This window comes from Panthera onca, chromosome C1, assembly GCF_046562875.1.
Source record: "Panthera onca isolate mPanOnc1 chromosome C1, mPanOnc1 haplotype 2, whole genome shotgun sequence".
In the NCBI taxonomy this organism is placed as follows: domain Eukaryota; kingdom Metazoa; phylum Chordata; class Mammalia; order Carnivora; family Felidae; genus Panthera; species Panthera onca.
This window is the reverse complement of record NC_138346.1, coordinates 137854372-137876583: the sequence shown is the minus strand read 5'-3', so window position 1 is coordinate 137876583 and position 22212 is coordinate 137854372. Positions and strand designations below refer to the sequence as shown.

Below are 22212 nucleotides of genomic sequence, written 5' to 3'. Positions count from 1 at the left end.
GGGGTATGGTTCATATTCCTAGACATCGAATATAAAGCTCATAACAATTCAGGTATTTACTCAGTGCTCCATTCACACTGAACTTTTTACTACTCCCCAAACAATTCTTGTCCTATTACTACTCTAGGCATTTGCACATACTATACTGTTAACTCTGGATTTCCCTGTGTCTTAGTTAAAAAAAAAAAAAAAAAAACTCCTTAAGATCAGATTTCATAACCTTAATGAAATATAATATGTGATCACTGTGTACCCACAGTGTTTTCTTCGCACCTCAATTGTAGCAGTCCTGGGTGCCTGGGTGGCTCATTTGGTTGAGCGTCTGACTTTGGGCCAGGTCATGATCTTGCAGTTCATGTGTTTGAGCCCCAAATCGAGCTTGCTGCTGTCAGTGTGGAGTCTGCTTGAGATCCTCTGTCTCTCTGTCTCTCTGCCCCTCTCCCATTCATGCTCTCTCTCAAAAATAAATAAACCTTAAAAAAATAATATCAATTGTAGCAGTCAGTCCTTAGACTGCTGGGGTACATCATTACTGTGTGTGGCCATAACTAATTGCTCTGTTGGACTCTGAGAGCTGGAAAGCAAAGTGCCCTTCCTTACTCATCTTCATGTTTATAATCCCCAGGAAAATTTCTGGTACATATTAGGTACTCAATAAATATTTACAGATGGCTGGATGGAAGGGAGAAAGGAAGAAAGGGGGAATGAGCAAAAGAAGGAAGGGAGGAAGGGGAAAGGAATGATTTGGGATTGGCAGGTCAAGTCAGTAAGCTATATTAATTGATTTTTTTCCTTTCTCTCTTAGGAAATTTCAGATTTCCCTTCCCTTCCCTTCCCTTCCCTTCCCTTCCCTTCCCTTCCCTTCCCTTCTCTCCTCTCCCCTCCCCTCCCCTCCCCTCCCCTCCCCTCCCCTCCCCTCCCCTCCCCTTTAGAGAGAGAGCATGAGCAGGGGAGGGGCAGAGAGAGAGAGAGAGAGAGAGAGAGAGAGAGACTCCCAAGCAGGCTCTGTGCTGTTAGCACAGAGCCCAATGCAGGGATCAATCCCATGACCCTGGGATCATGACCTGAGCTGAAGTCAAAAGTTGGGTGCTCAACCGAGCCACCCGGGTGTGGCTTTTTCAGTTTCTAAATCAGCAATTTTACTTTCTAAATCAAAAGAGGAAAATAGTTTATTTCTTTAGTGGATAATTAAGATATATGTCTCCAAACCATTGTCATCCTCAGTCCCACCCTTCTAATTCCCTAATTTTGGATAGCTGTGGACAAGATGATTTTTCATTCCTACTGTTTTCTACATACCAAGAAAGTGCATAGGAAACACACATTTTTAGGTGGAAACAAGTCCAGTGAACAATTATCAGAGGAAAGATACAATAATGCATAGTAATCATTCGCTCACCTTGGCCTTTTGGGGCTCTTTAGTCAGAACAGATCTTGGATATTGTTGTGAACAAAAGAGCCAAATCTCTGTGTTGGGAAAAGATGAAGGAGGGATTGATTGGCATTTTTCTTTTAATGTATTTTGACAAACCTCTTCCCACATCATATATAATAAGGCTGTCTCTAAGATTTTCCATTTAGTATAAGATAAAATGTAAGAGGAAGGAAGTGATATTTAAAACTCAAACCACCTGTACCTGTGTCTGCCCTCTAATAGAGATGGTATAACTTGTACCATTGGGGATGGAACACTTTCTCTCCTTAGCAGAAACTGGTGACTGAGGTAGGCAATGTGAGAATGGTGTATAAGTCTCATTGAAATTTACAGGAGAATTCTGTCTTTAGAAAGGCAAACAAAGGCCCAGGGCTCTGGATAGGGGCTAAACAAAGCACAATTTGTTGACACAGAAAAGAAAGATGCTGGCTGGCTTCCTTCTTTCCTTTTTCTTTCTTCTTTTCTTTTCTTTTTATTTTCGCTTTTCTGTTCTTTTCCTTTCCTTTTTTCTTTTTTATTTTTCTTTTCCCTCTCTTTTTAAAATCTTATTTCCTTTTTTTTTTTTTTTTTTTTTTTTTGATGATAATCAGTGAATAGAAAAAGAGTTTAGGGGGAGAGGTCGAAGAACCCAATCTGTGGAAATATGTAACAGAACATTTCAAGAACAGAAGGTCAGGTATGAAATGACAAATTGAACATTTGGGTCTACTATCTGTCCCCCAAGTTCCAACAGAATGAAAGAAATACACATACACATATGATTGATACCACAAAAGTGCTGGAAAAAGAGAAAACAGACAGTACTTGAGGATTTCAAGGAAATCTTCACAGACTAAAGGAGAATGATGAAGGAAAGTGAGAAGAGTCATTCATTGGCCCAAAATAGCAGAATAAGATCAATTCTAGAAGAAGGACATCCAGAGGGGCACCTGTGTGACTTAGTCGGTTAAGTGTCCGGCTTTGGCTCAGGTCATGATTTCGCAGTTCATGGGTTCGAGTCAGGCTCTGTGCTGACAGCTCGGAGCCTGGAGCCTGCTTTGGATTTTGTCTCCCTCTTTCTCTGCCCCTCCCCCACCCATGCTCTCTCTGTCTGTCTGTCTCTCTCTCTCTTGAAAATAATAAACATTTTTAAAGAAAATTTGTTTTAAAAATGACTCCCAGAGAAGCTTAAAGTTAAATCAGGAAGAGCCTGAGTAGGCTGGGGGTGGTTGGCAGTCAGAAAGGTTGGGCCCAGATGGCATCATCATCTCTGTCCTGGACATTCACAATCATCATAATCTTTTTGCAGAAAATTTCACCAAGTGGAAAGGATTCTGTGTAGTGTAAGAAAGGAAGAAGTCAAGTCAGGATGGAAGTAATATTGCATTCCCGAGTAAACACAGAGTAAAGTATGAAGGAAAGGCAGTTCTCCCTATATAGCAGAGAAATATACTAAAATTCTCCATTGCCAGAGAACCCTGAGCCTTCCTGTGGACTTTGTGCTCATGTACCTGCAAGTCTACACAGAGCTTCCCTTCTGCCATTTCATTTAAGTGAGAATGCTGTTAGGATAAAAGGCCTGAAACAACTGCAGAGGAAAACTGAATAAAATAAAATAAGAATATTAGCAGCTACACTAATCAACCCCGTAACCATCAACTAATAAGCAAGCATTCTAATTATGGAATAAAGCCAATAATAGGAAAGAGAAGACAACAATAAAAAATGGGATAACTGATACCCGAGGAAACAGATAATTGAAGACATAAAAGAGAATTCTGTGAATGCCAGTGGAAAAGTACTGGAGGACATTGGGGAGGAAGTTGGTCAATGTGATTAGGGCATCTGTGTTGCTAATTGGTGCTTATGGAAGTTAGGTTCCTACTCTTGCATAGAGACTGGTAGATAGGGGCACTATTTCTTTTGGTGTTGGTGATTGCAATTCAAAAGGGTAGCTGTTAGGTGTTTGAAAAAGACATTTTTGTGTTATAAACCTGGTAAGAGGCTGGGAGAAGATTTACATGTCAAAGCGGCAGAGAAAGTGTTTACAGTTGCAAATTGTCTAAAGTAAATGCTCTTAAAAAAGGGAGATCAAGAAGAAACATATCTAAAGAGCTGAGTGGAACAGTAAGTCCAGTTGGTCACCACTGTGTATAGAAAGTGGGCACTGGGTAAAGGTTTCTTGATAGAATATAAGCTGCCTCTCTTTAAATTGCCATAAAACATCTGTACAAATTTCCACAAATTTATCTATAATTCTGAAGATCAGATGATTCACTAGTGAGATGTCAGCATGACTGATTCTTTCTGAAGGCTCTTGTGACGAATCACTTCTTTGCCTTTTCCCAATTCTAGAGACAACATACACATTCCTTGGCTTGTGATTCCTTCTTCCATTTTCAGAGTTACCGGTATAACATCTTCTCTCTCTTGTTTCCACTTTCACATCTCCTCTGACTCTGACCCTCCGGCCCCCTTTTAGGGACCTATTTATTGGGCCCAGCCAGAGAATCCAGGATAATCTCTCCATCTTAATTATATTTGCAAAGTCCTTTTTGCCACTTAAGGTAACATATTCACAGTTTTTAGAAACTAGGACATGGATGTCTATAGAGTGCCATTATTCGGCCTCCTACAACTTTGTAGCATGCTCCTTGCTTGCTGCTGTCAATTCAGGACCATTGATCTCACACTCTGCATCTGTTTCTACCCAACCTGTAGGTCTAGGAAAAAGGCTTGGGAAAAAGGATCTACACATACATATGTAGACATGAGCACACACCACAGAATCACTAACATAGTCCCTTTGACCTGAACTGACAGTTCTCTTCATTATATATCCGAGTCCATGTCTGAAACCCCAGAAAGCGTGACTTCCCTAATGCTGGGGACTTCCTGGCCTCCCTAGTTGGAGTGTTATCTAATAGTCTTACCTATCCAGATGTGTTCCTGATGATGATGCTGGTTTCACTTGCAAATTCCCATGTAATGCTGAGCCCTCTGGTTTGGGATTTTAATTTCACTGGATAATGATCTTGGTGATTTTAAACATTTCCTGTTGCTTGTTAAACTGCCTGCCCGATTCAGCTCCAAATAACAGCTTTAAGTACACAAGTGAAAATTTAGCTCCTAGTATTTTACAACTACTATAATTTTAAAATCTGCTTTCAATTAAGTAACCTTGTAATTCTAAAAAGTGGTTGTGTTCCAAAGAAGTGCTGAAATGCCAACTGAATACAAGTCCACTTTATGTCTGGCAGAAACTGTATAGTTGTCATGTGGCTTAGCATTGAAAAGCTCATTCAGTAGTGGTTCTGACATGACTGGTATAGTGCGACATTTAATATTTGTCTTTATACATCTCCCCATGATGTCAGAACAATCTCCAGTAATCAAAAGAAATGAAAAGAGCTAGAATAAAGTATTTATTAAATCTAAATATACAGAATTGACATTTTCAAGAAAATGTGCATAAGGAATGTATTGATTTAGGAAATGAAGATCATTTATGATTCTGGAAGCAGGGTAGCTTTGAGAATATGACAGTAATCTCTTTTATGTTGCCAAAACTCCATTTAAATGGAATCAGTTTTTCAATAATCTTGAAGGCAGTACCCCTTTTAGGGATATAGCCTAATAGGACTCAGTCATTAAAGAATCAAGTCCAAGCTTCATATAAAATTTCCTTCATATTAAAAAAAATTAAAGTTAAAATTAATGCAGATAGTTGACCTTAGAAGTGAGATGTAAACTTACACAGAGTACTTGGAGATGCTATTTACTGCAAAATATGCCTGAAATCTATCAGTTGATCACTTACTGGACTCCAGATGTGTGCAGTCATAAGAAAAAGCAGAATTGCTTTATAAAGAATAGAATCTGTCACAGTTTTATATATAAATTGTGAAGCCATATCTATGTTTTAAAATGAAATAAAGAGCAATTTATCATGAATGCTATAGCTTTTGTTCCCTTGGAATTGTTTATCCCATAATTGAGTCTTTCTTTTCTTTTTCTTTCTTTTTTTAAATAAACATCATTGAAACATTTTATCAGAGTTTCATATTTTTTGTTTATTTGTAAGACATTATATTTCAACAGATGTAGGTCAAAAATGTGCAAGCTTGGATTTTTTCTCTTTGTTATTTTATCTTAGTTTTTTTTCCCCCCAGACCATCATTCAGCCTTGGAGAATTGTTTTGATTAGAGAGAGGTCTTTGAGAGGGTTTTCAGTGCTTCATGGCTTGTGAAGGCAGGCAGGCAGTTTTCTTTTTGTCTTTTTATCTGGCCAAGGACATCTACATATTATGTCAATAGGCATACAGAAATTTGTAGGCTGGGGTTGAGCATAAATTTCTTTTTCTCCTTAGACACAGAACTAAAAGTATCAAATTGAACACATTTATACATGAGAGGCCTCAGGATTTGTCCTTAGACTGCATTGGTGTATATTCTCCTTTTCAATATGTACTTTTTTAAACACCAGGAGAAGTTTGAACAACGTTAAAGCAAATGCATTGATGACATCCACAGGTTTTATTTCAGTCCCTGGAGTTCTAGCTGTGGTTTACATCTAGCCCATGAAGCCTGATTTACTCACTAACCTTTCTGTTAGATACCTGGTGATTTTATTTTTCAGCAGTGTAATGGTTCTATTGTCCCCACTAAAAGATACATGTTTAATTGAAACTTTTAAAGAGGATGTGAAAACATATATTTAAATATGTTTATCAGATATTGCAAAGAACTTTTGAGGTAGTCAAAAAATGTTTCAAGTGAAAAGAAAAAAGCCTTTATGTATTTATTATTTTTATTTTTTTCACTGTTTGTAGTGATACTGAATGGCATTGTTTTGATTGATGTAAAATAGTGTGATAAAGGCTGTTAGATGACTAGCTGGGATCTATCAACTTGAATTTATATGTGGAATAATTAACTTGATACTAAGCAAGAGCAATCCTCCAAATTCCAACATAAAGTTGTAACACCAAGCCTGGTATGAGGGCGTTCAATCAAACTCATTGTAGCAAATAGGTTTCTGAATGTGGCTTCTCCTTTCTTGCAGAGAATGGACTGATTATTTTCCCAAACAATAAACATGTTTGGTTTTTGAAAGTGATTACTGTGTTGTCTCTATTACTCACAGATCAGCTGGCTCTATTCGGTAACAGAGGTAGGAGCTAAACTCATCTTAGTTGTTGCCCACAATTTATGAAGAGATAATCCAGTTCATAGGAAATGAGGTACTTCAAGTATTCGGCGAATAGAAAGTATTTCTCTGTCAGCATGGATTCAGGTTCAAATATGTCTCATACTGATCTCTGGACTGTTGCTGTATGCCACGTTGATCCATGCAGGAATAATTGTAAAGAGTTTCCAGGATTTCTTTTACTATCAGAAAAAAACACCCTCGAATCACTTTGCCCAAGGTATATAGTGAAAAACATGAGTCCGAGCATTTTGAGCTTATAGCCACGGATAAGGTGTGTAATTTGTTTGGTGCTGAGTTCTGTGACACGAAAAGTAAATTACTATTGGGAAGGATATGGCGGGGGAGATTCTATTATAAAAAAAAAGATTTTTTTTCTTTTAGCAGCAAGGGTTTTTAAGGTTTAAATTTTTATTTCAAATGTGCTAGCTTTAATTTACTGATCAGTCCATTGTCATCCCTTAAAAGCATGTGGTTTTTAAATTGATGAAACTGGTGAATACAGGTTATGCCTTTTTCTTCTGTCAATGTTATGAAAACATCCTGGTGGACTAGAAGAATTGCCAACAAATTAAAATAAATAGAATGTCGTAATTTTTATTCAAATTGAATAGCAAATGCGTATAAAACATCCCTAAGATTGTACATATCCTTTGACCCAAAGAAGTTAAGAATGTGGAAAATAATCATGTGTCTGAGCCAAGATTTTGCTGCATAACCTTGGTAGATTAAAATGGGTAAAGTTAGGTAAAACAACTTGACTGTCTGTCTGGTTATGGTCTGAGTATATATATTGAGACATATATAATCTAGCAAAGATTTAGGTAAGGTAGATACTTTACAGCAATGATAAACTGTTATATTCAGTAAAAATGTATCAAGCACCTACTATATGTCAGACACAACTCTGGGTACTGATGATAAAGCAATAAAGAAGACAAACAGGGTTGTGATCTTACTGAATTTCCATTATATATAGAAGGATTGACAATGATAGAAAAGCATATTTAACATATATTTTAAGGGGAAAATGAAGTGTCTTAACTTGGTTCCCTGGAAGCAAATCCAACAGCAGATGATTTATGTGCTATTATTTTATTAGGGAGTGCAATCCCAGAAAGCAGAAATGAGGCACAGAGAGAGTGAGGCCAGGGAAGAAGGGAGAGTCAATAGTTAGAGAAGGCATTACTGATATGGTCCCCACTAAGTGAAACCAATGATTGGACCAGTGAGACTGAATCCTTCTAAAGAAGCCATATAAACTATATACCCAGACTCTGGAGGATGAGGGTTGGAAATAGAAAAGGGGCTGAATGTATCTACTGGCATCTCGGTTGATCCATTTTCCCCTGTAGGAAGTTAACTCCTCCATACTTCCTGGTTACTCATTAGTGAGGGTGGACACTAAGTGGGTTCATCCGTAAGGATCCCCAAGGCATGTCAAGTGTGCCTATGTGAAGCAGGTCCGAGACCACCCAGGAGAGGCCTGAGCATCTAGGCATGTAGAACACTGGCTGAATACCTTACAGAGTAGTATGACTACTATGATCCTATCTTTGATATAGAAATTCTTATAGTATTAACAATGATTATAGTTGGGTTTTGAGAATATGGTTTGTATTTATTTTATTTTATCCGTTTTTTCTATTTTTTTCCTGTAGTATGATTGATTTTATAATAAGAAAAATTAAAAATTCATTTTCAAAGTGTGATTTTATTATTCTCCATATTTAACAAATTCTCATTTTCTCCAGTAGTTGGTTATTTACTTAGATTTGGCTTAATTTACCCAAATTTATTTTGGTAAATAAGATAAAAAAGGATTATCAGCTCCAGCAAGCTGCCAAATTAATTAATAATTCCCTGTAATCTGTATGTATAAAAAATGCTAATGATCCCACTGTCATAGGATATGATCCTGAACACTAGGAGCTTACAAGTGATAAGTAAGATAGGAAATACATGTCAACAAATATATAAAACATATAAAATATTTAGCATGTTAAATGGTAATGAAACATTTTCTATGGAGATAGATGAAGTACTGAGTGGAGAAGGGGAATGTGCGTGCAATTTTAGACCAGCTGACCAAAGAATGTCTTACTGTGAAGTCGACATTGGAGAAAGTGAGGAAAGTGAGAGAATGATCCTAGAGATAATTTAGGATTGGAAGAACTTTCCCAGGGAGGAAACGAGTGCAAAGCTTTGAGATGGGAGGGTGCCTGGCATGTTCAAGGAACAGCAAGGAGGCTGGACTGGGGAAACTGAGTGAGAAGAAAAATAGAACTACAGTGTTTAATACAGTAAGTGCTCAATAAACTTTAGTTGAATTGAAATAAATCTAGTTTTGAAATTGTGTATATATAATATATAGTTCTAGGTCTTAGTATAATGTGTGTCAGAGAGTAAATTGACAGAATTAATGAATTCTCTTATTCTTGCATTTTCTAAGAATCTAATTTATATTTTGGAAATATTTCATAATTTCACAGTTTTATGTATTGATGCTTGCTGTACTTTGTTTGACTCCTTGTTAGATGATAAATTTTATGAGAGCAGGACTATGTGTGTTTTTATTCATTAGTGTAGTTCCAACCTGGCACACTTTTAAAAGAATAACTTGCTACCTTTTCAGTGGGAATTTCAGGGTCAAGTAAGTTCAAGGTGTACGTAATGTAATTAGTTGGATTTAAATTCACTGTAAGGACACCTGGTTGGCTCAGTCTGTTAAGTGACTGACTCTTGATTTTGGCTCAGGTCATGATCTCCCATTTTGTAAGATCAAGCCCCATGTCAGACTCTGTGCTGACAGCACGGAGCCTGCTTGGGATTCTCTTTCTCTCTCCCACTCTCTGCCCCTCCCCCACTTTTGAGTGTGTGTGTGTGTGTGTGTGTGTGTGTGTGTGTGTACCTACATGTGCACATTCTGCCTCTCTCTCTCAAATAATAAATAAATTAAATAAATAATAATATTTATTAAATTATTTAATAAATAATTAAATAAATTCACTTTAAAAAATTTTTAAAAAGAGCCATCGTTGGTCTTCTAAGCAGAAATATTCTGAGATAAATTGTGGGGAGGATAGGGAAAACCATGTAAAAACGGGCAAAATGGCAGCATGATGAAGGCTCTCCAGATCAGATACATTGATCTGGCAACAGTGACCAATTTAGAGGAAGGTGAACAATGCTCCTTCTTCATAGCTTCCTTCACTCTGGTGTATTTTATTCAGATATGTAGACTGAAAATAAACCCATTTTTATTGATTTTTTATTTTTTTAATATGAAATTTATTGTCAAATTGGTTTCCATACAACACCCAGTGCTCATCCCAAAAGGTGCCCTCCTCAATACCCATCACCCACCCTTCCCTCCCTCCCACCCCCCATCAACCCTCAGTTTGTTCTCAGTTTAAACCCATTTTTAAAGGAACACAGAGTGCCAGCATGATCTTATTCCATATTCATACTTGGTGCCTCAAGGCTTTCAAGTAGAATTGTCCTTCTACTCTGAATGTTTTCCTCATTACCCCTCCTTTTGCCAGCTAGCCTACTCAGTTTTCAGGTTTCAGGACAAATACCATTTCCTCTGAGAAACCTTACCTGTCTCCAAGACTAGTTCAGATCTGCCTTTTTATATGCTCTCTTGGCACCAGGTTTTCTCCAGGATACCTTTCAACTGTGCTGCAATTAAATAACCACTAGGAAATTAAAGGTTCAGCTTGGTCTTCCCCATAGAGATATGTAAGGTCTGAAGCACAGGGACCATCTCTGTCTTGGTCATCTCTTTGTCTCCAATGCTTGGCACATCTTTGAAACATAGATGTTCTACAGTTAAGAGAGGTAAAAAATTAATTGTTCAGATAAGCATAATTTTAACAAAGGTCACAGAAAAGATCCAGTCGCAGTTACTTTTCTAAAGAGTCTTAATTTAAGAATATAAACTGAATCAGGTTATACAGAAATAAAGTGCCTATAAATGGGAAGAAAACAAGTTAAAGCTCTGACTGCTGGAGGTACTTCCAGTTACACTAAAAATACCATCTAGTATCTTATAAATACTCTGTCATGCAGATATGATCGAGTTAACTTACCTCACAGAAATAATGAAAATCTGTCATATATCAGCTTCTGCTTCTAGTAATACTCTGATGCCAACTATGTGTCTCTTTTTAAAGATTGTAATGCTTTATTTTTGATATTGGTTCAGCATGAAGTTATAGCAAACTACAGAATTCTGTTACAATTACCAAACACTGCATAATTTCTGTCTAATTATACAGAACTAATGTGCAACCTCTCTGTATTAATAATAAAGCAATTAACCTAAAATACCAAATTGGTGTGAGTTCCTTGACTATTTTCTTATTACCACAGTCTGTTCCTGGTTTTGAACAATTGTACATTGTACTTTATAAATGTTAACTGCAGGTAAAGTTTATCTTTATATCTATTACAATAGCCTTCACACTCATCACCTCCAATGTTCTCACCTTTCCCATTCCCTAAATTTGTGTGTATGAAAAAGCTGACGTCTGCAACAGGAGTTCATTATAAATCAGATGAATTTATGGACAATTAGAAATGTTAAGAGATATAATATTATACTACCATAATCTTTTGCATTTATTTTTCTCCTTTTTTTTAAATACCAATAGATCTTGTAGGAGACACTTCCATTGTGTCTGACACTTCTGATGTTATGGTGTCAATGTAAGTATGTGTGAAAACCATTACCTTGTCAATTCTGTGATGTCAATGGCAACTAGATGTCAATGAAAATGTATAAGGTTCTTCCATTATCATCGTAACAGCTTCTGTAGTCTTTTAAATATATCAAAAGACACTAGTCTGTAAGAAAGACTAACTACCGAAAATTGCTGCCTGAATTTCTTAAATTTAAAGCTGGGGTATTGCATTATGATTTCTCTTTGCAGCCAGCAGTAGAAAAAATATGTAGAATCACAAATAAATAAAATAATATGTAGGTTATTTTGTGGCTAAGGTTGTAAAATGACTTACTGTTTTGAATTTTTAGAATTCAAATGGCTGGTGCACATAACAGGGAAAATTCTTATTTATAAGTGGAAATAATGAAGAGAACTTCAGCTGTAGACAATGCTATGTTGAAAATATATTATGAAATACACAAAAAAGTAGGAAGGTCACTGGAAGCAATTACCTTACCTAAAATTATGCCCATCAAAATCAGCAATGTCCCTGTTGTGGTATTGAACTGTTCATGTAGTGATTTCCTAGGCAGAGAGTAATCACGGCATATCACTAATCTTAGGTAAATAACACTTAGGTCCTTGTGTAATAAAATAAGTATGGATTGCTTTGTACTTTCACACCATTTATGTTTCTTTCCCATATGTATCGTGTTGTTTAGCAAGGCTCACTCACTTTTTAAATGACTCTTTAAGCATAAATTTTGCCGCACTTTGCTTTGGCAGATGTTGAGTACTTCTAAAAGTACTTGAATGGGTACTTTTGCCATACAAAATGCACATGCACATGCACACAAATAGTGGCATCATTTGCTTTAGGTTCTAATCATTGGAGATGATAGGATTTGGGAACTTATAAAATATTAGGAATTTGTTTAATTATTTTTAGCAGTTTGCCTATTAGATCTTTGGCATATAAAATTCTTAGAATGAGAATAAATTTATAAAATTTTAGGAATATGTATTGTGTATATATACCCTGTCCTTCAAAAACCTGACATTGTGAAGGGGGACAGAAATTAAGTATATAGGTTGATTACAATTCCAAGAGGTACTTTTTTTTTTTCTAGGTTTTTCATCCTGAAGTCTTGGAGACTTTGCAAAAGATAGCTATGTTAGTCGAGCTGTCTTAATGTAAGTGTAGGGTTTTCTAGGTAAAGAGTGTATGGAATGACATTATTAGAAGACGAAGTGAACTGATACATAACAAAAATTCTATCAAAATAGGTGTATAGGGGCGCCTGGGTGGCTCAGTCCATTAAGCATCCAGCTTTGCCTCAGGTCATGATCTCATGGTTCATGGGTTCGAGCCCTGTGTTGGGCTCTGTGCTGATACCTCAGAGCTTGGATCCTGCTTCACATTCTGTGTCTCACTCTCTCTTGGCCTCCCCTTCCCCTGGTCATGCTCTGTCTCTATCTCTCAAAAATAAATTAAAAAAAAAAAGTTAAAAAAAAAGGTGTTAGTGTAAATGATGTGTGTTTGTGTATGTATATATATAATCATATAGCCATGTTATAAGTTGATTCATAGCCATAAAAATACATTTTTAATTTAACTTTTGGAAATTTTATACCTTTATTTGATAATCAGCTGTTAGTTCTCATCTACATTAACTGTAGATTTTTGAAAATGGTGACAGGTACATAGGTAACCAATGTATAGAGCTTCATCCTTGTTAGGTTTTCTGGACCACCACACATGGGTACGGTGTGGAACATCCCTTATTCCTCTGGCCCAGGCAGCTTTGTTGCGCTTGGTGTCAATGCACATTTGGAGTTCCCATCTCCTTCATGGCAAATTTCCTCTGAGTGCCCATGGGGCATGCTTCTTGAAACCCACTCTGTGGATGCGATTGTGAATGTTGATGGTATTTTCTCTGGTCAGTACCTCATGGTTGGCAGAACAGCCCTTCTTCTCACTACCCTTCCTTGAAGAAGCCATTCTGCCAGGCCCTGATTGGAAAAGCACATCTCATTTTTAATTTGGGGTCAAAATCTGTTGTCTTTATTATCTGGGTCTAAATTTAGCATCCCCCCTGCAAATCTTTACTGATTATTTGGGGGGGGGGCATTTCAGAATTTGTAAAAAGGACAGAAAATAATCAAAGCTTTTAGATTTCAAATGAATTAATTTGCTATTTGTGAGCAACTTGATGAAAATTTGAGAGGAAAATTAAAGTGATTGAATTAGATAAGACTTTTAAAGATTATCTATGGATTTCAATGAATGCGTTGAAATATATAATGTGTATATTCCATGATTTCCCATTTGCAGAATAATCAGGAGTTGGCTACATCTTAAAGCAGGTGTGTGTGTGTGTGTGTGTGTGTGTGTGTGTGTGTGTGTGTCTGTGTTGCAGACTATGGAAACTTTTCTGAAAATGCCATTTTCTATCTTATGGCATGTACCAAAAGAAGATACCATTAAAAAGGAAACCATCAAGCTTAATAGTGTCTTTCAAAGATGAAAGCCCTGTAGATTAATTCTGGTGGATATATAATGTACTTCTTTATCTTCACCCATATACAGGATTGGGGTTGAGAGTGAGAGTGAGAGAAAGAGAGAGGATGAGAATGTGTGTGTATCATCTATCTATCTATCTATCTATCTATCTATCTATCTATCTATCTATATATCATCTATCATCTATCTAAAGACGAAGGAAGCAATAAAAAAACAATTAATGGAAAAGAGAACAAGAAACTGTTGCTACCTGGAAGAATAATAATAAATATTAGGCCGAAAAGCTCTGCTCTCAACCATGGGATTTGGCATCTCTCCAACTGGAGAAGACCCTTTTAGAAAACATATTCTCCTCATCACGGTGCTCTGTTTTCCCATTTGTGAGAGTGAAAGAGAAGGCATCACTAAGAAATATGTTCTCCAAACTTTTTAAAAACAATTTTCCAATTCTGAATCAGATACATCCTTACACAGCTTGAATCACATGCCAACAGCATAGTTCATATCCCAAATCTAAGACATTGTAGGAAATTCAAACTGAATTTTCATTCTAAAGACAATAGTGACACTGAAAAGAAACCAGAGCTGCTTACCTCAAAATGTGAATCAAACTGTGCAAGTGGGTGGTGGTTAAAAATATTCACTAAGCCTGACTTGATTTTCTTTAGGATGGGTGATTGTAATTCTTTCCTAGCATGAACACTTTAAGTAAATTTGGGCACCTTTGTTTGCATTAACTCATTGTATGCTTTCCTGAACTTTCTGTTTTATTGTTGTCAAAAGGCAAAGATGCTGAAAGACAACACACTCCAAACTAAAAGTTGGCTTCCTCAGCTAGGGCAAGTGTTATCCCTGAGGTCAAGGACTGTCTGAATCAATAACACACCATTCTATATAGTTGAATTTAAATGGTGAGTCAGTTCACATAATCTAAATTCTTGTCAGCTGCAGAAGAACTCTTTAAAAATACCTTGCTGTCATCTATTTCTTAAAACTGATTAGCAGCAAATTACTAGAGACCATTCTATCAATGCATCAATATATCTTGATGCACTAGCGATTTGGGCAAGGTGGTGTTTTTCTTCATATTTAGCTGCTTATCAAGTACTTTTTGATACATACATATTTATTTTCAAGCACCATTTAGAAAATATTAACTAGAGTTGCTGCATCCACAGAAATTTTAAGCCACTTATTTTGTTTCCAATTAACAAATGTATTTCAAAGGCGGTGAAAGCTGATTAAAAAACCTGCCACACATCCACTTTATAATACAAAATAATTTATCTCAAATGAAATTCAAAATTTAAAAATAGACTCCCTTTGCCAAGCATATAACAGTTAATAATGCCTTGATTTTTCTTTTTTTTTTAAAAGCATTTGCTTTAACTTTGACATATTTAGCACACTAAATTCCAACTTAAAAATAATTTTGTATAATAGTAAGTAATTCCATTGAGCTGAGTATATCTGGTCATTATTTCCCACCATTTATGAAGAACTTATAGTATCTCAGGGACTATTTTGTGTTATTTTATTCAGTTATTGTTTTATTTTTATTCACAAAAATCCTGTGAAGTGGGTATTATCTCCACTCTGTGGATGAGAAGACTGTTGTGAGGTTGAATAACTTGTCTTAAAATCTGCCTGGCTATTAAACTTTTAATTGGAATTCACACCCAGTTCTGTATAATTACACAGCCAGTGTATGTTTAACCATGCCATTCTTTCTTAGAAAAATTATAGAATCAAATACTTCTTGCGGTATTTTATAAGTGTGATTCATCCCATGTCAAATTATGTTTTTTTTTAATTTTTAATGTAAACAGAGTAGTAAAAATGTGGAAATGTAGGAGAAGTGGGAAAGAGAATTAGAGAAGCAGGTCAGTTGATGGTGTATGTAGGGTTGTATAGATGGTATTCCTGGTCCTTCTTTCTCAAATTATGGTCTAGGACTTCTAGTTAGAAATGCAGAATCCCATCACTCTGTCAGGCCCACCCAATGAGAATGTATGCTTTAAACAGATCACCAGGTGATTCATCACATTACATTTTCAGCAGCACTGGTCTGGGTCACTGATTTGACAGAGTAGAAACTGAGTTGGTATTTTCACTCACTTTGGAGAGCTTGAGTTGACCTGCAGTACTGTCTGTAAACCTGGGTTCAGCACTCTAATGAAGAGGGAGAATGCTCAGGAGGGGTTACCATGGGATTTAGATTGGCTAAGCCACCAGCAGTCTTTCTAGCCAGGCTCAGGGGAAATCATATCAAAATAGTAGAGACTTGGCAAGCTGCCAGCCTTATCACACTAGCTTCTTTTTCTTTTTTTCTGTCCAGACCCATGTCTTATGTCCATATATGTTTTCACTTCAGCTCCTGTCTGAGCATGAAGAGAACACAGTTGGATGATGTCAAAAGAGTAAATGTGAAAAGATAAATAACTGGTGAGGGAAATTTGCCCCCCTTGGTGAAGCAGTGAACAAGTGTTTCAGAGAGGAAGAAAGGGAATGAAAGTGCATGGGTGGGGACCCCTGGAAGGCTCAGTCAGTTAAGCGTCTGATTTAAGCTCAGGTCCTGATCTCATGGCTCGTGGGTTTGAGCCCCATGTCAGGCTCTGTGCTGATACCTCAGAGCCTGGATCCTGCTCAGGACTCTGGGTCTCCCTCTCTCTCTGCCCCTTCCCTGCTCACACTCTCTGTGTCTGTCTCTCTCTCAAAAATAAATAAACATTAAAAAATAAAAAAAAAAAGAAAATGCATAGGTGAAAATGTAAAGGATTTACTCAAGACCTCTCAGAATTAATATCTGTTTGGAATCTAAATTTAATACCTAGTTTGTCACTCAAGCCATGGGGTTATTTTTTATCTGAGCGTATAATTTTCATATCATCAAGAGAAAGGGAATCTTGGCTAGATGTAAACCTTTACTAGCAAAAGATTTTTAAAGTATTAATAACTTTTATTGAATTAAAAGGGTGTAACATTAAATTATAACCTTAACTGTCATAATAATATGGCATAATAGCATAATTATGATTAAATTATTATCACTATTACATCTGTCACAGATGAATCTCCTAGATAGATGAAAAAAATCTCACTTGTTCATTATTTTATCTTCCCAGCAAGTGTCCTACTGTCATGTCACAAATTCACATAATGTCCTTGAGAGCTGGATTTTCTGTTAGAAATTCAGAGTTAACACTGAAGTATGTGAAAATCACAGATGGCAGAGTGAAATTCCTACTGAATATACATTTGATGAGATTATGTGTCTCATTTATTCCAGCCACAAAAGAAATATTTTGTCCTTATGAACTGTGCTGCAGTTAAACTTGTTTTGGTGATAGTATGTGAATAAGGATGAACTGGGTTGAAAACTTTAAAGCTTAGGGAAGTCTTGTCTTTTTTACTCTGGAAACATAGATATTCTACTGCCCCTTGAAGCACACTGCTCTTGATGAGGTGCTGTCTCATTTCCTTTTTACTTTTAAGTTTAGAGAATACATGTTGTGATCAAATATATACCAAGGTTATCATTAATGATTTAAAGAAACAAAAAAAAAAAGAAAGCTTATCTTTATATAGCATATACACAGAAAAACTTACTTCTATGTGTATTACTCTCTTTATAATCTTTATAGTAGATTTTTGAACTGTGTATTATTATGATTTGCAAATGAGGAAGTCAGAGTGGTTAAATGATTTGCTCAAGGTCACATAGCTAGTAAGTGGCAGACCTATGTAAGACTTACCTAGATGTTGGATGTTTAGACTATTTTTAATTTGTTCATTCATTCATAAAATATTTATGGAACACCTATTATATTCTAAGTATTGTACTGCATACTGGTGTACAATAACAAGGAAAGAGAAAACCTGTCATTTCTTGAAGTTTGCAGTCTAAAGGCAGAGGAGAAAGGCATGTAGGGACAGACAATTAAGTATGGAAAACTGAGTAAGTTCTCTAAAGGAGAGATTAGGCAGAGGATCTCAATGTACTGAGAGTCATCAATATCTATCCCCAAACCAAGTCCTTGAGCTGGGGATTGAAAGAAGAAAAAGGAGATACTTTCATGAAGTAGAAGGTGTGTGTGTAAAAGGGATGTGGTAACTGGGATAGGGTAATATTTTGAAACAACAGGAGCAGCATATATTCAAAGCCCCAGTGTAGCTGGGAGTTTGGTATTTTCCAAATACTACATGGTCAGTGTGGCTGAAGCGTAGATGGCAAGGGAAAGAGTGGAGTGGTAAGTGATGAGAGGCAAGAACTTGACTATGCATGACCTTCCGACACCCTGTGAAAGATTTGAGTCTAAGGCAATGGGAACCCCCTGGAGAACTCTGTATGTTTTAGGAGTTGGGTAAAAATGGCAAGATGTACATTTTGAAAACTCACAAGAGCTGACATGAGTGGATTAAAAGGGAAATAAGCAGTGGTGAAAATCAAGAAGAGTGAAATTTGAGGCAGCTGGATTATGACTACTAGATACCCCAACTCTTTTTTTTTATTTTTTAATTTATTGCTATATTTATAAATAATATACATATCTCATTATTTCCTGATTTATCAATTTCAGGCATTGACTTCCTGCTAAGATTGGTGAGCCTTTTATACTTCCCATTTTATTTCCCAGTATTTGCACATTTATATTTTTACTTATTATTGTTACTATTATTTTAGTTTTGAATATAGTTGACACATAGTGTTATATTATTTTCAGGTGTACAGCATAGTGATTTGATAAGTTAATACATTGTGATATAGTCACCACAAGTGTAGCTACCATCTGTTACCATATAACATTATTATAGTATAATCGACTCTATTTGTTATGCTGTGCCTTTTATTCCCATGGTGTATTCCTTCCATAACTGGAAGCCTGAATCTCTCACTCTTCTTAACCCATTTTTCCCATTCTTCCACTCCCCTCCCTTCAGACAGCCATCAGCTTGTTCTGTATATTTATAGGTCTGATTTTGTTTTGTCTGTTTATTCATTTGGGTTTTTTTGTTTTTGTTTTTGATTAAATTCCACTTATGAATGAAATCATATGGTACTGTCTCAATCTGACTTATTTCACTTAGCACAATACCCTCTGGGTTCATCCATGTTGTCTGAAATGTCATGATATCATCTTTTTATGGCTATATATACATATATATACATATATATGAATTATTGCATCATATAGTATTTCTATTTTAAATTTTTTGAGGAGTCTGCGTATTGTTTTTCATGGTGGTTGCACCAGTTTACATTCCCAACAACAGTGTATGAGGGTTCCTTTTTCTCCACATCCTTACCAACACTTGTTATTTCTTGTGTTTTTGATTTTAGCCATTCTGACAGGTATAAGGTGATATTTCATTGGGGTTTTCATTTACATGTCCCTGATGATTAGCGATGCTGAGCAACTTTTCACATGTCTGTTAGCCATCTTTATGTCTTTTTTGGGAAGATGTCTATTTAAGTCCTCTGCCCATTTATTAACCAGATTGGTGTGTGTGTGTGTGTGTGTGCGTGTGTGTGTGTGTGTGTGTGTGTGTGTGTGTGTGTTGATTATGTACATTCTTTATATGTTTTGGATTTAACCTCTTATTAGATACATCATTTGAAAATATTTTCTTTCATTTAGTAGATTTCCTTTTTGTTTGTTTAATGGTTTCCATCGTGGTATGAAAACTTTTTATTTGATGTAGTCCCAATAGTTTATTTTTGCTTTTGTTTCCTTGACTATAGGAGATTTATCTAGGAAAATGTTGCTATGGCTGATATCAGGGAAATTACTGTGCTCTCTCCTAGGATTTTTATGGTTTCAAGTGTCACATTTAGGTCTTTAGTGCATTTTGAATTTATTTTGTGTACAGCATTAGAAAGTGGCCCAGTTTTATTCCTTTGCATGAAGCTGTCCAGTTTTCCCAACACCATTTATTAAAGAGAATGTATTTTCCTCATTGTGTATTCTTGCCTCCCCTTTGTCAGAGATTAATTGACCATATACTTGTGGGGTTTTTCTTTGGGTTCTCTATTGTGTTCCACTGATCTATGTGGCTGTTTTGTGCCAGTACCATACTGTTTTGATTACCTCAGCTTTGCAATATATCTTGAAATCTGGAATTGTGATACCTCAACTTTTGTTTTTTTGTTTTTCCTTCAATATTCCTTTGTTTCTTTGGGGTCTTTTGTGGTCCCATACAAATTTTAGTATTATCTGTTCTAGTTTTATGAAAAAATACTGTTGATATTTTGGTAGGGATTACACTGAATCTGTAGACTGCTTTGGGTAATAGGGATATTTTAACAGTATTAATTCTTTCAGCTCATGAGCATGAAATTTCATTGTTTGTATCATCTTCAATACTTTCATCAACATTTTAAAGTTTTCACCTCTTTGGTTAAGTTTATTTCTAGGCATTTTATTCTTTTTTAGTGCAATTATTTTCTGAATTTCTTTCTGTTACTTCATTATTAGTGTGTAGAAACACTACTAATTTCTGGGTAGTAATTTTGTGTCATACAACTTTACTGAATTTATTACTTCCAGTAGTTTCTTGGTGGAGTCTAGGATTTTCTATGTTTTCTATGTATAGTATCATGCCATCTGCAAATACTGATAGTTTAAATTCTACTTTACCAGTATGGGTGCCTCTTCCTTTTCTTGTGTGATTGCTGTGGTTAGGATTTCCATTAATATGCTGAGTAAAGTGATGAGAGTGGACATCATTGTCTTGTTCCTGATCATAGGGGAAAGCTCTCAGTTTTGGCACCAATGAGTATGATCTTAGTTGTCGATTTTTCATATATGGACTTTATTATGTTGAGGTATGTTCCCTCTAAACATACTTTTTTGAGTTTCATCATGAATAGATGTTGACTTTTGTCAAATGCTTTTTCTGCATCTACTGAGATGATTTTATGATTTTTATCCTTTTTGTTAATGTGGTGTATCATGTTGATTGATTTGTGAATTGGACTATCCTTGCATCCCTGGAATAATTCTCACTTGATCGTTGTAAATGACATTTTAATGTATGGTTGTGTGCAGTTTGGTGACATTTTGTTGAAGATTTTTGCATCTATGTTCTTCAGGGACATTGGCTTGTAGTTTTTTCTTTTTTGTGGTGTGTTTGGTTTTGGTATGAGGATAATGCTGGCCTGGTAGAAAATGTTTGGAAGCTTTTCTTCCTTTTCTATTTTTTGGAGTAGTTTGAGAAGGATAGGTACTAACTCTTCTTTAAATGTTCAGTAAAATTCACTTGTAAATACATCAGATCTTAGACTTTTATTTTTTGGTAGTTTTCTGATTACTGATTCATTGTTGTTACCAGTAATTGGTCTGTTCAGATTTTTTATTTATTTTTGCTGATTCAGTTTTGGAAGATTGTATGTTTCTAGAAATTTATCCATTTTTTTTAGATTGTCTGATTTGTTGGCATATAATGTTCTGTCATATTCTCTTATAATCCTTTGTATTTCTGTGGTGTCACTTGTTACTTCTCTCTCATTTCTGATTTCATTACTTGGGTCCTTTCTCTGTTTTTCTTGATGAGTCTGGCTGAGGGTTTATCAATTCTGTTTATCTTTTCAAAGAACCAGCTCTTGGTTTCAATGAGTTTTTTCTGTTGCCTTTTTTTATTCTCCATGTCATTTATTTCTGTTCTTTTAAAAAAAAAAAAACTTTTTTAAGTTTATCTATTTTTGACAGAGACAGAGTGCAAGCATGAGCTGGGGAGGAGCAGAGAGAGAGGGAGACACAGAATCTGAAGCAGGCTCCAGGCTCCAAGCTGTCAGCACAGAGCCTGATGTGGGGCTTGAACTCGAACTGTGAGATCATGACCTGGGCCATAGTCAGAGGCTCAACTGACTGAGCCACCCAGGCGCCCCCATTTATTTCTGTTCTAATCTTTGTTATTACCTTCCTTATACTCACTTTGGGCTGTGTTCTTTTTTCCTTTAAGTATTGAATTTTATTTTTATTTGAGCTTTTTCTTATTTCTTGAGATAGGCCTATAACACTGTATATTTCCCTGTTTTGCTTTATTGACCTATTCGTTGTTTAGTATTATATTGTTTAGCCTCCATCTGTTTGTGTTTTTTCCAGTTTTTTCCTGTGATTTATTTCTAGTTTTATACTATTGTGATCAGAAAAGATGCATGGTATGATTTTCAGTATTATTAAATTTTTTGAGGTATGTTTTGTGGCCTGACATGTGATCTATCCCAGAGAATGTTCCCTGTGCACTTGAAAAGAATGTGTATTCAGTTGTTTGTGGATGGATCTTAAGTCCATCTGATCTAGTGTGTCATTCACAGATACTGTTTCCTTGTTGATTTTGTGCCTGGATTATCTATCCATTCATGAAAGTGGAGTGTTAAGGTCTTGTACTATTA

The 22212-nt window shown here is 35.9% G+C and overlaps 1 protein-coding gene and 1 pseudogene across 1 annotated transcript in view; both read left to right on the top strand.

Moving 5' to 3' along the window:
- The window catches only part of LOC132670902 (uncharacterized), a 500514-nt gene that overhangs the window by 175617 nt on the left and 302685 nt on the right, over nt 1–22212 (top strand). The gene's annotated exons all lie outside the window — the stretch shown is intronic.
- The window catches only part of LOC132673056 (large ribosomal subunit protein eL15 pseudogene), a 36089-nt pseudogene continuing 26929 nt past the window's right edge, over nt 13053–22212 (top strand).